Below are 16,536 nucleotides of genomic sequence, written 5' to 3'. Positions count from 1 at the left end.
CTACCTCTTTTTTGCTCCCGTATTACCCCTTTGACACTTTACGAGCAACAACAACAACGCGTCAAAACAATAACAATAGCAATGCCCATAAAAATAACAACAACAATAAAAACAATGAGAGTCATGCGTATTATGTGCAAAAAGCAACAAAGTTGTGCGAGAAACATGCGTAAATTTATGCAAAAGCAAATTGTTATTTAAAACACTAAAACTAAAGTCAGTCGAGGATAGTTGAACACATTCAGCAACAGAGGCAGAGGGAAAGAGAGATAGACAGAGAGAGAGAGAGAGATAGAATCATTGCCTGTTGACCAAAAGTGCGTGCGATGTGTGTGTGTGTGTGAAATATTAATGCACAACATTTAAATGATTGCAGCAACGACAACAACTGCAGAGTGGCAGGAAGGGGTTTGTGGGGGGGAGGAGTGTGCCGCAGACTGATGAACTGACCTCTGCAGCAGATGACGCCACAGTCGCTGCTGTCGTTGCCACACGCAATGATCTGATTAAACATGGTAATGAAGTAGTCAAAATGTGGTGCAACGTGGCGTATACGTAATTTCATATACACACAGGCCGCTGCGTATGTATGTGTGCATGGCTCTCGTGTTGCAGCTAATTTGAATTTACGCGCATTGGCTGTCCACATTCACTTACCAGGACCAAACATGGCTCCGCTGAGGATGAAAAAATAAATCCCAAACGGCAGCCGAAAAATAAAAACACACGAATAGCGTTAAGTGTATGTATACAAGAGTTTCTATACTTTGGATTTAAATTTTTAGAGTCTCGTTCGGTTTAAAATTAAAGACCTCGGCATAAATCTTTAACTGTATTTCAAACAATGCATTTTTAATACACTTTTCTGTTGTGAGAATGTCAAATTGCCATTCAGTGCATTGTGTTTTATTTATTGTGAAATCGTTTTCATGGCAAAGGGAAGGCAGTTATCGATTGTGTACAATCGTATTTTTTATGGTCAACCATCACTGATTTTTGTTTTTTATTTTATATTTATTTCATTATTTTTCTATTAGGTAGAGAGGGTATTGTCAATATGCTTAAATCGCTTTCAATATTTATTAGCTGGACTGCATTTAATGCACCTGCCCAAGTCCCAGAATGTGTATGTGTGTGTGTGTGTGTGTGTTTGTTTTAGGAGTTGGTGTGGTGGTTTCTATTTGCATTTAACATCCACACACGTACCACTCTCAGTGTTTGGGAATACGGCACGTTATGCCATTATTTGTTTTCACTGATTGCATTTGATTTTTGGCAAACGATTGCCGTTTGCTCTTTGGCTAGCAATTCGCAGGGCACATGAGAGGGGCAAGAATGAGGAGAATGAGGGAGTGCAACCAAAAACAAAAAAAAATCGTGTTTAGCAAATGTCCAACAGTCCATAGCAAATACCACATTGGAAGTATGAATGCAACCAGAAATTAAAAATGAAAATTATTATAATATTGTATAGACAACCTTAAATCTTATAATGTAATAAGTAATATAAACAATTGCTAGAATATTACGACTTAATTGTATATCCAGAATAATTGTACAGTTAGTTTATTAAATTTTGCTATAAATGCTTACATAGCTTCCATTTATAGCCCAAGTCCAGGTGAAGGCACACATTGCTTGAACCATAAACCAACTAATTAGACACATTTGTTGGCCCACAACTTGATTTCGCTCCACAAATGTTGACCCTGGCAGCTGTTACCAGCCACACATGAATTGCCAACGTGGCCATAAGGTCAACAAGTAACGTGGCAAAGTTAAGCACGTAACAGCCAACAGCCAAACGGCCAGGCAACTTGGCAAGCAGCTCCTTCTACCAATCAACACCTTTAGCCTTCTAGATTTCCTAACTGAAACTCATACTCATTTCACGTAAATTCGCAATTATTTAGTCATGTTATTAACTTGAGCTTCAGTTTGGCTGCAATTTGATATACCCAATCTCTAGTTGGCTTAATATACATTTCATTCGGCTTTAAGTTAATATCCGGATAGATGATGCTTATGTTGATTCTGAACTAATTTGATTTGCTCACCAAGTACAATGAGGTCCATATGGTGTCTGCTTTTGTATTCTAATTACAGCATTTGCATATCATTTGTAGCTATACAAGCTTTAATATTCTGTAGTTAAGTGTTTTTTTATTCATAATACTTTCAAACACTTTCCCCTTCAATTTCCTAACTCTTTTAAACCCACGTATGTCATGAGGAATTTTTTAATATTCTTTCAAAACTATTTAGCGCATTTTTCTCTTGACACCCACAAACCCTTCTGTCTCCACTTTCACATCGCTCTGTCACTGCTGCAAATCTAAAGGGAAAACATTTTTCAAAGCAGTCAAGCTACAACGACTTCTCGAAAATCGCTTAAAGCAGCAAAACGACAAGAATAATGATATTTGCCCAAAATGCAAGCCACAGAAGAACAAGTCGAAAAAAAATATAAAACTGAGAAAAAAAAGAGTGTAGACATTCAACGTTGGAGAACGATGTGAGGTAGCTCAAAAAAAAAAAAGGACATGTACCCCAAGGAAAACTTTGACTGTTTTCATGCACGCACACTCACACTCGCACTCATTCACACATACATACATACATATTGGTTTTGGTTATATACTTGGCTTATGGTTATAGAGGGGAGCAGCAAACTTTGCGCTGATTTTCTAGGAAGAACAAAAAATTTGTATTTTTTTTTTGTCTTGCGTGCTAAAGTCACTACTAAAAAAATATGTATATATATAAAAACATGAAAATTTTTGTTCGTGTGTTGCAAAAAAAAAAAAGGAGCATAGAAAAATGGGAAAACTTTAAAGAAGATGAAATAAAAGTGGCAGACATTAAGTTCCACATGGAGCCAAAAAGCATTAGCGAAAAGTTCATAAGCAAAAGTTTGCCACGGGCGGTGGGTGTATGTATAGGAAACACGACTCTTAAAAAAATGGCAGTTGAACTTTTTGCCACATTTCGACTAACTGCACATTTTTCCTGTTATTTCCATTTTTTTCCATTTTTTTTTAATAAAATCAGAGTCTGGGCACATTTGTATAACGTCTTACACATAACTCAATGCTGTAAAAATGAAACGGGAACAGCTCCTCATCAATGTACATTTTAATACATTAAGTAAATACATTTGAATGCGAAAAGTTTTGTAAATATTTTCTAGTTGAATTTGCAGCACACACAGAGAATTCATATTTGCATTTTATAAAAAGAACTTGCAGCATACTTCATGGCGCATTATTGCCTAGTTTGTGTTGATTCATGTTTGCAACTGGAATCAAATCCTGTTGAACCTTTTCAGTGGAATCTCCCACAGCGTAGAGCAAAAGTTTGTTCATTTAAGAAGTGCACATTATGATTTATTGAAATTAATATTGAAATGTAAGTTGAAAGTTGAAAGTTTCGAGTCAAAGAAACCTGCACCAGCTGCAACATGAATGCAATCAAGCTAAGTACCCAGAAGGAACTTAAACACCTTTCTAAAATATGTATATTCAACTCGAGTAGGTAGAAATTGTTATAAAGAAATTTATTAAAGCCTTGTCTTGTTCACTTGTTGGACCTAACACATACACTTGTTCTGTAAAGTTGTCACGCTAATAGACAGCTAGTATACTGTTACAAATTCCACTTGTGGCACCACAAAATTCACCGCATAACAAAGCCAAAAATCTCAGAAGCATGACACAACACAAGAGATTCATTTTTTGAGTAGCGTACCAGAAAAATTATTGTAAATTTTTAAATTTTGATTAATTGCGCTGTCAGACACGAGTCGGCCACGCCCACTATTCAACTCCTCTACCCACCCAACCTCTCCTTCTGATAGCATCAAGAACGTGCCAACGAAGAATATTTCTAGCGGTTCACAGTTCAAACGAGTTGACGCTTGAAGTTTTCTATGTCGTTTTCGTTTCGGGGCGACAACAATTTGAAAATATTAAAAAAGTTTTCACTTGACATGTTATTGACTTGTTAAAATGTTTTTCCTCGCTTGCTTAATATAATTTCTTTTGCCGTTTTTTTTTTTTTTTCTTTATCAAGAGGGTAGTTCTATTTTGGCCTTTTCGTTGTGCTGACTGTCGGGCTGCTTATTTATTTATAATGTGAGACTTACTTGGCTATTCGAGCCACGTTTTTGCGTCATGCACGAAAATTGCATTGCCTCTCTCCATATAACCCCAACTCCAGTTGTCGGGTCTTGTACTGGGGTCGCAAAACGGATCAAACTGTGTATAATTCGTGGAGGGTTGCAAAATAATGTCGACTAGACTTTTATTAGACAAGCTTCTCTGTGTTTTGTCCTCGTGCTCAGCATCTTACATATACGATGAATTTTTTGCCAAGTAAATGCGCGGCCAAAGTTTCTCCACGAAAATATCCCCAAAAAAAAAAATTAAAATAAATAAAACTGTAACCCAGGCACGATTTGCTATAGTCTAGCCGTTGAAAAAAAAAATGCTGCCTTTGTGTTTGTGGGGAGTGTGTGTTCTATATGTAGATGCTGTTTATTTGACAAAGCATGAAAAATGCATGTGGATTTAGTGTGATCATCAGTGGCTGAGGACAATCCATAAATGCGGCTCTTTGCGGGTGGCTTAGTCAGCGGACAAGCTAATGATGTACATATAAATTAAGCGTTGCCAAAAGTTTACTAAAAAAATATGATAAATGCTTAAGGCAAATATATATAAATATCTTGTTTTACTTGAACTGAATCCACATCATCTTCTCAAGCAAAATCAACAAAATCTAAAGCAACAATTCAGCTTTATGCTTGTCAACATATTTTCTAAGCCACTGTAGCAGCAAAAGCTGCCAACATAATGGCGCCTCATGGCAACCAACAACAGTAGCAGCAAAGGCGATACCATAACTGTTATCTAAAGCTTTTTGTTTTGTTGCCATTGTTGCCACACACACACACACTTAGAGCAGAAAAAACAAAATACAACTGAGTTGGAGAAATGTGCAAAAAAGTAGTAAATTTAACGCGCATTATTTAAATTTACTTGCGTCTAATGTAAATTTACATTTTTACCCCGAGAAAAATCCCTTCGAGGAGCAAAGCTTCTATGTCTGTGACATGTGTAGAGCCGCAAGGAGGATAGAGGGGGGGAGGGGGCAGAGAGTGGTACTAGATGTGGCTGATGCATTGTTGTTGCTGCTGTTGCTATTTTCTGTTTTGTACAAAGAAACAGTAAACAAGTGCACAGAAACAAAACAAACAAAAAATAAAATACGAGTACAACTAAACAAAACAAATCTCCTGAGAGCTGAGCAAAAGGAATTGTATTCAAGTGGAAGTATTTGCAGGCAAGGCAAGAAACAGCCAACAAGAAAAACTCAACCACTGTTGTGGTGCAGACACACAATTTTGCATGCGAATCGACATACATAAGTATATACTTATTGTATATACTATATACAAATCTATGTACTATATATAAGCTCGTTTGTCTTTGGGGCATGAGTATTTGGCTTAGTTATGCATATATTGGAAATTTTTTCAAAAAGTTGTTGTTTGGCAAAGCGTCTGCTTATCAGCGCGTATTTGGGGGAAATCCCCGTCGATGTGCAAAACAAAGCAAATTACACACCATACACACATACACATTGGTCGACAGATAGTCTGTCAGTCAGTTAGTCATTTAGTCAGTTACTCAGTGTGGTCTGTCACCGATGTCGTCATCATCAGACTGTCGCTTTCATTGTCTGACTGGAAGGACTCGGATAGGAAGTACTTCTGGGTCTGGAGACCCTTTGCATGGAATTTGCTTTTTACTCATTTGTCAGTTTGTCAGTTTTTGGCGCGTTGATTTCTCGCTGTCATTGTTGGCATCCCATTGCCCATTGTCAGGATCTTTCACTCTTACTCCTTGCAATACCCTATCCAAAGGTCTACTAGGTCTACTAGACTGAGTGTTGTTTTAGTATACCTCTAACATTTTGGAGAAGATTTAGTTCAATAACATTGTTTGATTAAAAACTTTGATAATAAAGCATTAAGTAATGGCGTCATATTGAATTTATGTAATTATTATATCATTACTATATGAAATTATCATATAATTAATATGATTAATATTTTCTTCTCATTTTTATTTCTTCTAATATATTTATGTCCCACTTTAAACACTTTTAAATATTAAAGAGCATTTGGATTTCGCTTTTTTTTTTTGAAATGCATTTCCAGCTTATTTTTATTTATCTTTGCTGTGCTTTTCTACTATACTGTTTTTTGTTATACTCATACAATATTGTAAACGTTGGATTTCTATTACTCTGTCCTGCCCCTCTGCCAGGCAGAAGATTTGATTGCTTTTTCGTGTATTTATTTGGCATGTATATGTATACATCTAACAATGCAACTGTAGAAGGGGGGCATTTGGACCGACTAAGCTATTATCTTAAAGCCTTAACACAAAATTTTGGCCATTAGCAATTCACAGGCCGTTTGACTTTGACGCTTTTTGCCAGCAGCTCGCCATAAATTCTAATAACTCAGAGTTTAACATAAATTACCAGCCAGCCGCATAATTAAAATAGCAAGGGAAGGAAACGCTCTATTTTCCTCTCTTACTCTCTCTCTCTGTCTCTCTCTAGTTCTCTCTGATAATTGAGCCTGCAATACAAATGAAAGTACTGTGCTGTAATTGAAATTAAATGACATAAACATCAACAAAATAAAAAACAAAAAATGTGAAAACTATAAATAGCAGTTGGAAAAAAACCCCAAAAACCAACATTCCAGTTGGAATGTAATCCACACAAAAATAAAAGTAAATTAAACTGTCATATGTTCAAAACAGACAACAGGACAGTCAGGACAGACACAGACATGGTTGCTGGACAGTCTGTAGTCGGTAGTCGGTAGTCTGTAAACTGTAGTCTGCAGTCTGTGTTTTGGCCATGGGTAAGAGGGCCGGGAAAGCAAAAGGGAGAAGGACTGACTGCAGTCTGTTTGTCTGGATGTTGGCTCATCTGTCAGTGTGGAAGATATGTTGAAATACGCCGCGTGTCATGATAAAGTATGTCGAGTGTGTGGGCTGTATGTGTGTGATTGTTTGTGTCTGTGTGAGGCCAGTAGCGCTTCGCGGGTGAAGCGGCGCCAAACTGGGGCGCAACAATGCAGTGTGGCAGCTAGATTTATAGAGGAAAATAAAAACAAATTCATAAAAAAAAACACACTCTTGATAATTAAGTACAAATGCGAAAATGTTTTGAAATACAACACTAAATAAGTGCAAAACTGAGACGACAAAAAGCGAGAGTGTCGAATCAGCAGCATCAACAAATACTCGTAGAGTCAGTAGCAACAACAACTTGAAATGTTGGATCATCATCATCATTATCATCAGCAGCAGCAGCAGCAGCTTCACTTTTCATCTCTCCCCTCTCCACCGCATTTAGCTGCTGCTCTGTGGCATCAGCACTTTTTAAATGTTATTACGTGTTTGGCCGCAAAAGTTTATTTTTCTCTCTCTTTTTTCTTTTCAAAAAAAAGTGTGGTTAGCGCTCAGAGATTTTTGTGTTATTTATAAATTGTGTCTTTGTTTTGGCCAAGTTTTACTGTTTTTTTTTTTTTAAATACGAGTATATTAAAATTGAAAATTTGTTAAACAAATTTAAAGCATTGTTAAAGATATACTAACGGTTGAATGGACGGCAGAGCAGTCTTTGGTCTGAGAACTTGGACATGTCGTCGCCAAGGCACTCAAAACAAATTTGTGCTTGGCCAGCTGCCAGAATTGAAGCAGCCCCAAATGAAATGGCAGTAGCAACATCAGCAGCTGCAACAACAAATAACAACAACTAAGTAAACAAGAAATAGTAGAAAAATAAGAAAGGAAAAAAAATCTATCTTATATGGCATTTGGATGGAACCAGACGAAGACGACGACAACGACATCTACGAGTTTCCCATGCGGCAAAGAAAATAGACAACAAATTGTAAAAAGAATAGCAAAACAACTTTCATACAAATGAAAAATAAAATGAGGCATTAGCAAATATCAGCAACCATGTAAATAATTGCTGCAATAAATGAAAGTAAAGCTCTTTAAAATGAGTTAACTAAAAGATGGAAATACTAAATAAAAGAGGTTTAAGAAAAAAAGTTTCTCATTTAACTTTAAAGTTTTTACAGAATCATAGCAACTACATAAATTGATGTTTTCTATAATATTTTGTATGCTTCGATTATACAACTTGCTTGTTGCTTTTGCTCATTCAAATCCATCGAATTTCAAAGTGTTTTTCCTCTGCTCCTTCAGTAAGCCAAAAAGTATACTTGACATTTTTACGCGAAAATATTTCAAATTCGAGATGCCTGACCCGAAAGCCCAAACCGCAAAGCACTTGAGAGAACTGAAACTGGAACTGAAGAACTTGACTGAACTTGCCCTGCGCCTCCTTTGGCCACGCCCCTTGCGGCCTTTATAATAACAGCCATGGCAATACATAATAATAAAGCAAAGCGTTTGTGCAAATAAATATGCAGCACTCGAAATTACTTGGGATGAACTGACGATGACGATGACGATGACGACGATGTTGATGACGATGTGAAGTAGTCGGAGTTGAAGTTGGAATTCGAAATGGAATTGGAGAAGCAAACGCAAAAGCAGAAGCAGAAGAGGAATATCTAAATAACGCGCTGCTGACCCAAACTCAATTTCCAGGAGCCCGCAACTCAATTGTCAATGAATAAATTTACTCACAACTCGCACTCATCCTTGTCGTTCGTCGCCATCGTTGTCGTTGTCGTTGTCGTTGTCCAGGAGTCCAAATCCATTATCCTTATCAGTGGACGACCATCGGCGCGCGTTCGCGAAACTTTTGCTGCTCCATTATTTCTTCCCTCCTTCCCCTGCTCTCTCTCGCTTTTAGTGTGCTATTCGATTGGTTTGAGGATTTTACCACTTCCACATTTTGGGTTTCTTTTTTTTTCTTTTATGCTTTCTTTCTTTTTTTTCTGTGCTGAATTTTTGTTCTCTTTTGGAAATTAATGACGCAAACGGCCGGAAAATTTAGTAACTTTTAGCCATGGCGTGCGGATGATTCGCACACGATATACGGTTCCCCAGCTCCCAGTCAGTCCCCAATTGTTGAGTTGCTTCAGTTCCTTCTCCAGTGCTCATCAGCTTTGGGTGCGCTGCCCGATAACCATGAAATGTATGCGTTGGTAATGAAATCGATATTTATGAGACGTTGTTCCGTTGTGTGTGTGGTGCGTTGTTCGTTGTGTGTGTGTGTGTATTTCGAATCGAAATCTGGCCATATCGAATCTCGAGAGGTTAATAAATTAAGCTAACGAAAACTTTTTACTTCTATTAAAAGTTTAGCTTCGTATTTTTTTTCCTTCCTTTCATTCAGAAAGTTATTGTGCTTTTGGTCATGCAAATAAGTTCCACAAATCATTAGCTTGTCACAATTGTACAATTGTAAAATGTAAATGCAGTGGGGGAATTGAGCAGGTAATTTTCGACAGTAAAAAGCGTAATATATTGGACTTAGATAAGGCAGAAACTGTATGATACAAAAAGCGTAATACCTGATACCGATTCGTTATTACGAACTATGTTAATAAATAGTTATCATGGACTGGAGAGATTTGCATATATTGATTTTATATTTAGAAGTAAAAAAATTATTTTAACGAAATTAACAATATCTGAACGTACAATGAATTTAAGGGCCAAACGTGAATCAAAATGACATATATGATCTAGCAGCGTATCGGTTTTCGGTTCTTAAAAATAATTTAATTCTTTTAGGGTTTCAGTTCCGGCATAAAAATGGAACGGTTAGTTTCAGTTAACGGTTCCGGTATTATTTCCTGAATAAAATAGGTTTACTTAGTATATTAATTACAAATAAAAGAGTAACTGATTCAAATGAGTTTCTCTTTTAAGACAGCTAATGAAGGAGTCACTCAAACAAGTCTCAGTTGATTTTAAATAGCAAACAAATACAGTCATAAGGTAACCAGTATATATTTCAACATTGGCAACCACTAAAACGCCACACTCAACACCAGAAGCGACACTGCAACCGCAGACCACACAATGATATCAAGCCAGCTCCAGTTTTAAACTCATTACGCCCAACACTCAGATGTTGACCCACCCACATGGCACAATATCAAAAGCCAATTAGCATACATTTTGGCACACACACAAACACACACACACACACACACACACACAGTTTTGTCGAAATCAAACAAGTCCAAAAATGTTCAGAGCACTTTAAACGTATTCATGGCATTCAAACTCAGTCCCATTTCCAGTCAGTAGTCACATTTAGAGTAGCGACATCTATGGCATGTCAACAAGAGCATTTTCATTTTGTTTGCTCAGTCACATTTATGCATGGAAAGCGACAGCATTCACAATGTTTATACGTATATATGCGAGTGTAAGTGGACAAGTCAACTCAACAATTTCTGCTGCTCTCTTCTGCTCCTGTTTCCATCTATCCATGCCCTATCAAATTAACAAAACAAACGCTGAAGCAACCCAAGTTGTGCAAGAAACTTAGAAACTACTTCAAGCAGCAAAATAAACTAATAGGCAAGAAAAAAAAAAAAGAGAGGAAAAGAATGCTCGGCTTGAGCATATCCTTCTGCTTGTCCTTGCTCAAGTTCCTCAGTTCCAAACTATGGGAAGGCAAACAGGAAACAGACAATGCCACGCCCACAATTCAGCCATGGCTTTTGGCACCCAAACAAGCTGGTCGCCATCGTCTTAATAAGATAAATAGGCACTTGAGTGCAACTTCTGTTGCCGTTGCTGTTGTTCGAGCTGGAAACCAAAAAAATGAAATAAAAAAAAAATAAAATAGCTTGAAATGTAAGCCTCGTTCTATGAATACTTGTAGTTTGGGACTGCCAGGCATGTTCAATATTTTGCTTTGTTAATGATGAGCAAAGTTTGCCTTTGGGTTCCTTTTTTGGCCCACTCAACGAGTCTAAGCAAATTTGTAGAGCTTGAAACTTGTAGGACATTTTGGGCCAACCTCAACATATTAAAGTCGGTGCAGACTGTGCTCTCGTTAAATGTAATATTTTCAGGCTTTGACTTTGATTTATGACAGCTTATAACTTACAGAATGCGTGACTCTAAACTCTGTTTAAAATGCCAGCTTAAATATTTCACATCAACATTATTATTTGAGGGTTTTGAGATTGGTGAGTGGTCAGGAAAAACAAACAAATCGTTAGGTTTTTTTTTTTCTAAAATATTATATATTTTTTTGGCGCTTAATAAATATCCATTCCCCTTTTACAATTGCCATTTACACTCTTTCTTACCGCTTTTCCAATTACACTTGACTACGCTGCAGAAAATTGTCATTACTTTGCACTGTGATTTACACTTCAAAAGCCGCTGTGAATCCTTTGAGAGCATTTCTTACACTTTGCACCATTTGTTTCACTTTCTCTCTCTCTCTCTCTCTCTCTCTCTCTATCTCTGTCTTTTTCGCCAATTGCAATTTTTCAATTGATATCAAGGGAATCGAGAAAAGAATGCAAAATTCTTTCTCTCTCTTACTCTGGCTGAGATTTTGACTGATGCAAAAGTGGGAGCAGACAGTGAATGTAGTTTGGGGTGTAGTTGCAAAAATATTGGCATAAATTATGAGGAGCATTTCGTGCCGGGTTCGCACGAAGCCAAAAGGCGAAATGTTTCCGCTTAATAAGGCTTTCCGTTTCCGCTTGCGTTGCGCTTCCGCCTGCTTACCCTCTCCACATTGCCACATTGCCACGTTGCCACACTTTGCCCTATGGCCTGCTGGCCGCTTCCTTCCGCCTCGTACACCATTGCAGCCATGGCCAACAGCATCTTCTGCACTTCCACTTCACTTCAGCCTACTTGCTATGCAACGCGGCAACGGCTTTGTGGCTCGTGGTTGAGTCTCTGTGGCTACAACTGTGGTTTTGGTTTTGGTTTGGGTTTGGGTTTAGAGTCCTCTACACTGTCTGTGTGGCTATTGTTAAGCTCGTTGTCAGCGCTCGGCAATTGATAATGATTATAATGGTCGTCGCTTGTCGGTCGCTAGCTAAAACCCCTATTCTGCCATCGTCTCCCACATTCCGATCCAAGAACTACTTACATTACAATGCACAGAACAGAACTTCATGCCACCGCCCCCGTTGCGAGCCAATTTCTTTGGGCCATCCATTCAAAGCGCATGCAAATGACTTTGGATTTTAATTAAAAAGCAAGTGGCTCGGCTCTGGCAGTGCATTTGATGAACCAGCTCGACTCGACTCGACTCAACTCGACTCGACGCGGTGGCGGCTAAGAGAATTCACTGTGATGCTATCCTGATATCCTGCTGCTTCTGCTTCTTCTGCAGCATCATCAAGAGCTTCTGTTCCTGCTCCACTTTGTTGCCACTTTGTTTGCGCTGCGTGTGTCAAAGCGATGAAAAAAAAAAAAAATAGAAAAGAGAACTGAGAACTGAGAATTGCTTTCTTTTGTATTCATATCGAGCCTAAATGCTCACAAAATGAAGTCAATGTATTTCCTTGTCCTCCCCTCTCTCTTGCTCTCTCTCTTTGGCCAACTCTTTCATTTTATGAATTATGCTAGCAATTATGCAACAACAATGACAAAAAAAGGGTCTCTGGCATATTTCCTTCTTTTGGCAGGACACAGCATTAAACTGAGCTCCTCACTCGCCACTCAACTGTCGACGCTCGGTTTATTGAACTTGTTTAATTAAGCGTAAAATGTGTCGTTATTTGTCATCTATATTGCACTCTTTGAGTTTATTTTTTCTGCTGTTGTCTGTTGTTTTTGTCAATTTGATGTTGAACCCAAAAAGGATTTGACAGTTAATAAAGGGGAAAAATGCTCGAAATTGTTAAAGTGAATTTGGAAAATTCTTAAAAATTACTAGTAAATTTCCAATTTTAAATTAAATAATCTTAATAATTTTTGTTTTGTTTTAAGTAAAAGAAATAATAATAAAATATTAAATCATTTAATTTTTTTTTAAAGATACAGAATTACACTACTTTGTAATTTGTTTAACAAAAATTGAAAAATTCTTTTTGTCCGTTAATTTTAAATATAAACTTTTTCTCAGTTTTTGAAGTGTTAATAATAAGTATTATTTTTTAAGCAATATAATAAAAGTTTACATACAGTTGAAGTTATGGTTCCTAATTTGCATGTGTTTTAATGTGACTTTCTGTTTGCACACAATTTATTTACACATTTCTTACATATCCTTACTTGCAACTCATAACTAATCTACTTTTCTTCTTCTTCTTGTTGCAGGTATGTTTGCAAATTCACATTTTCCAAAGTTTATAACTTTGCAATCAACTCACGTAAGTCTCGAGGAATAAGCACAACTGAAAAGATTTAAAGCAGATCCTTTAACCAAAGTTGTTCACACTCACGCACTTAACTTAAGCTTACAACCCCAAGGTACTTATTTCTAGCTCCAAATAAAAGTGTTGTTGCAGTTGATTGTTATAGACCATCACAATACCCTAGATGGAGAGAAAGCATTAAATTTCTCTTTAGAAATTATGCAATAGAATAGAAAATGTTTTGCAGTTGAGAAATCACCCTATTATAGAAAGAGAAATTTAATATATAGAGAAGTTCGTCTCTCAGTTTACTTAATAAAAGCATTGTATATTTTTGCACGAGATTTAAGAAACAAACAATGTAGAGGAGTCAATGTAAAGTAGGGCGGGTTTCGTGCTGCTGATAACCGTGGGGTTGTTGTTGTTGTTGTTGTTGTTGCACTTTATAGCAATGCGACACGCGATGCTGCGCAACACCAACACCATCACACACACCTCTAGTCAGCAATTTTGCGCAATAAATAAAATTAAAGGCACACGCGACTCCTGTAAAGTGCGAGCGAGTACGAAAGGGGAGGAATTCTGCAGGAGCTTGAAACGTAGGTCGACTGCCTGGCTTCAAAATGTAATTAGAATTGTACAGTGCGGTTAATATTTTCGCCTACTTGAATGTATGTGTGTGTGTGAGTGTGTGTGTGTGTGCGGTTCATGAAACAATGCCCACAATGCGGTTGCTGTTGTTGTTGTTGCGCCTGCTGCGTGTAAAATGCAAAGGCGTCGCGTGTCAAGCGCCCGTTTCAATGCCCACATACTCATACTCTTACACCTGCCCAACCCACACTCACACACACACACACACACACACTCACACACACAAACAACGCACTTGAGCCCAGACATTTGCAGCATTTCTTTAGCTTTATTTTAATCTTGAATTTTGTTATTTTTATTTTTTATTTTGTTTTTGTTGTTCTTATGCTGACTCCAAGTCTCTGGCTTTGGCTTTGGTTCTCTCTTGTTTTTTCTGCGCACTGTTGGTGTATGAAATTAATTTTATTTACTTTTTTTCCGCTCAGCCAGCAGGTCGCAGGACCAAGGCGAACACAGGACCACAAGTCGCCCTTCAAGTGGCTACTTTTACTGTTGTTCTTGTTGTTGTTGTGTTTGCTACGTGCGCATGTAATTAGTGCCATTTTTCTCAGTCTAATTGGAAAATTAACATATGAAGTGTTTGCTTTTGTTGGCCGTAAACAAAACAACAAAAGTAACAAGAAATATATTTGCAAGAAAATGGCAAGTGAGAATAAATTTTATAATGAAAAGGAAATGAAATGGACTTGAACTTAACACAGACAATTTTTTAAAGTCTTTGGCAAGTAATTTAATTATTCTAAAGATTATTTACTTGTATTTTTAAAACTGCCTATTTTTAGTAGTTTGTTTTAATAATAAAACTATTTTATTGTAGCTTGCATATCTTAAACAATTTCAAGCATATTGTGCTTTAAATTTTATTTGAAAACTCTTTAATATAATATAGCTTTGGAAACGAAAAACTATTGGTCCCTTTACTCGTAGCAAGAAAAAGAAAACAAATAAGAACTTAGGAGCAGCCAAGACATGTTGTAAAATATATAAAAAATTTCATAATACGCTTAGTAGAAAAATGTGTCAGTACATCTTCATGGTTGCCATGCCTCTCTTGCTCTGTCCACCTAAAGGATCCCTTTCTTCCTCTCGCTCTCCCTCTTAAGCTGTCCTTTCTATGTCTCTGTGTTGCTCCTCTGGAGTGTATGTAACAAGAGTTGTTGCTGCTGTTGCGGTTATCATACTTGTTGGCATTTTGGGTTATTGTTGGCAGTCGTCGACGTTGTCTGCTACATATATATATGTATATATATAAAAAACCCGCCCACATGAGTAACTGCAGCAGCTCCCACTGCTGCTCCTCGTGTGTGACAGCATATAAAACAAATTTTTATGAAGAGCCACAACGCAGTCAACAAAATAGAAGCGAAAGAAAGAAACTGCAACATATTCAGGCATTTTTTTATGCTTCGTCACACAAAATTTAATAAGAGCGCAAAATGCTGCGGCTTGGTCATAAAGCAAGCCGCATCTCCAAATGTTTCCAAATGAGCGAGAGGAGGTGAGTTATTCTCATCTCTAAGGTAAGGTATTCGAGTCCTAGGTATTTATTGGTCTACTAAGTGGGCTCTAACTTTGACTTATGTGTTGGGCTCTCGTTTCATTTTATTTCGCTGGCTCGCTCAGTGAGACATGCATAAATTATGCCACGCAGGTCATTTCGAGTCACATAAAAGCGGGTGCACAGGTCACAGCCCACAACGCCACACACATAAGAAGGCCTCCAAATGTTTCTCCAGGTCTCCCAGGATGCTTTCAAAGTTTCAACTTCCTGCTGCCCAACGGGAATAACGGCAATAAAATCAAATCAACGTGACGACATTACAGTTTCGACTGGACTTTAGTCTATTGCGTCTCCGCCCAAGGAACAGAAACAGGCCATAAAACTGACGCATTTAAATTAAAAATCAATTGCTTTTAAGGGCACTGTGGAATGTAAATACAAATTGCTGGATAAAACAAGTGCTGGAAATTTGTTAAGCATATTCTTGATATATATATCTAGATACTTTTATTTGATTTAATATCATAACATATATATTTATATGTAGATTTTTGCTTATTTCAGTAACAGTTTTATATTTGTTCCTGAAACTCAAACATTCGAGCTTGCGGCTGCCATAAATTTGTTTTAAATTTTGAAAAATAAAAATAGTTATACATATATTTTTCACAATGAATAAATTTATTATTTCTCTTATGCAACTTAAAAATAATTTCAATTTTTATATTTCAAAATTTTTAAATCTTTAACAGATATTTACAAATTCGACAGCTTGTTTTCATTATTCATTGCCATTGCCAAAAATAGTCACACATATATTTTTCACAATAAATAAATTAATTGTTAATTCAACTTATGCAACTTTAAAATAAATTCAGTTTTTATATTTCAAAATTATCAAATCTTTAACAGATATTTTATTTTTCATTGCCATTGTTCTTTTATTATTCCAATTTCAACGCTTTAATCATCTCAATTTAACAACACATTTAAGCCAAATGCTCCCATTGTCTTTTGCTTCGGC

The 16,536-nt window shown here is 36.9% G+C and overlaps 1 protein-coding gene across 9 annotated transcripts in view; it reads left to right on the top strand.

Moving 5' to 3' along the window:
- LOC117783102 (protein muscleblind) overlaps positions 1-16,536 on the top strand; it is a 126,345-nt gene that overhangs the window by 43,276 nt on the left and 66,533 nt on the right. The gene's annotated exons all lie outside the window — the stretch shown is intronic.

This window comes from Drosophila innubila, assembly GCF_004354385.1.
Source record: "Drosophila innubila isolate TH190305 chromosome 2R unlocalized genomic scaffold, UK_Dinn_1.0 1_C_2R, whole genome shotgun sequence".
NCBI lineage: Eukaryota > Metazoa > Arthropoda > Insecta > Diptera > Drosophilidae > Drosophila > Drosophila innubila.
The sequence above is the reverse complement of the archived record's forward strand: the minus strand, read 5'-3'. Positions and strand labels throughout refer to the sequence as shown.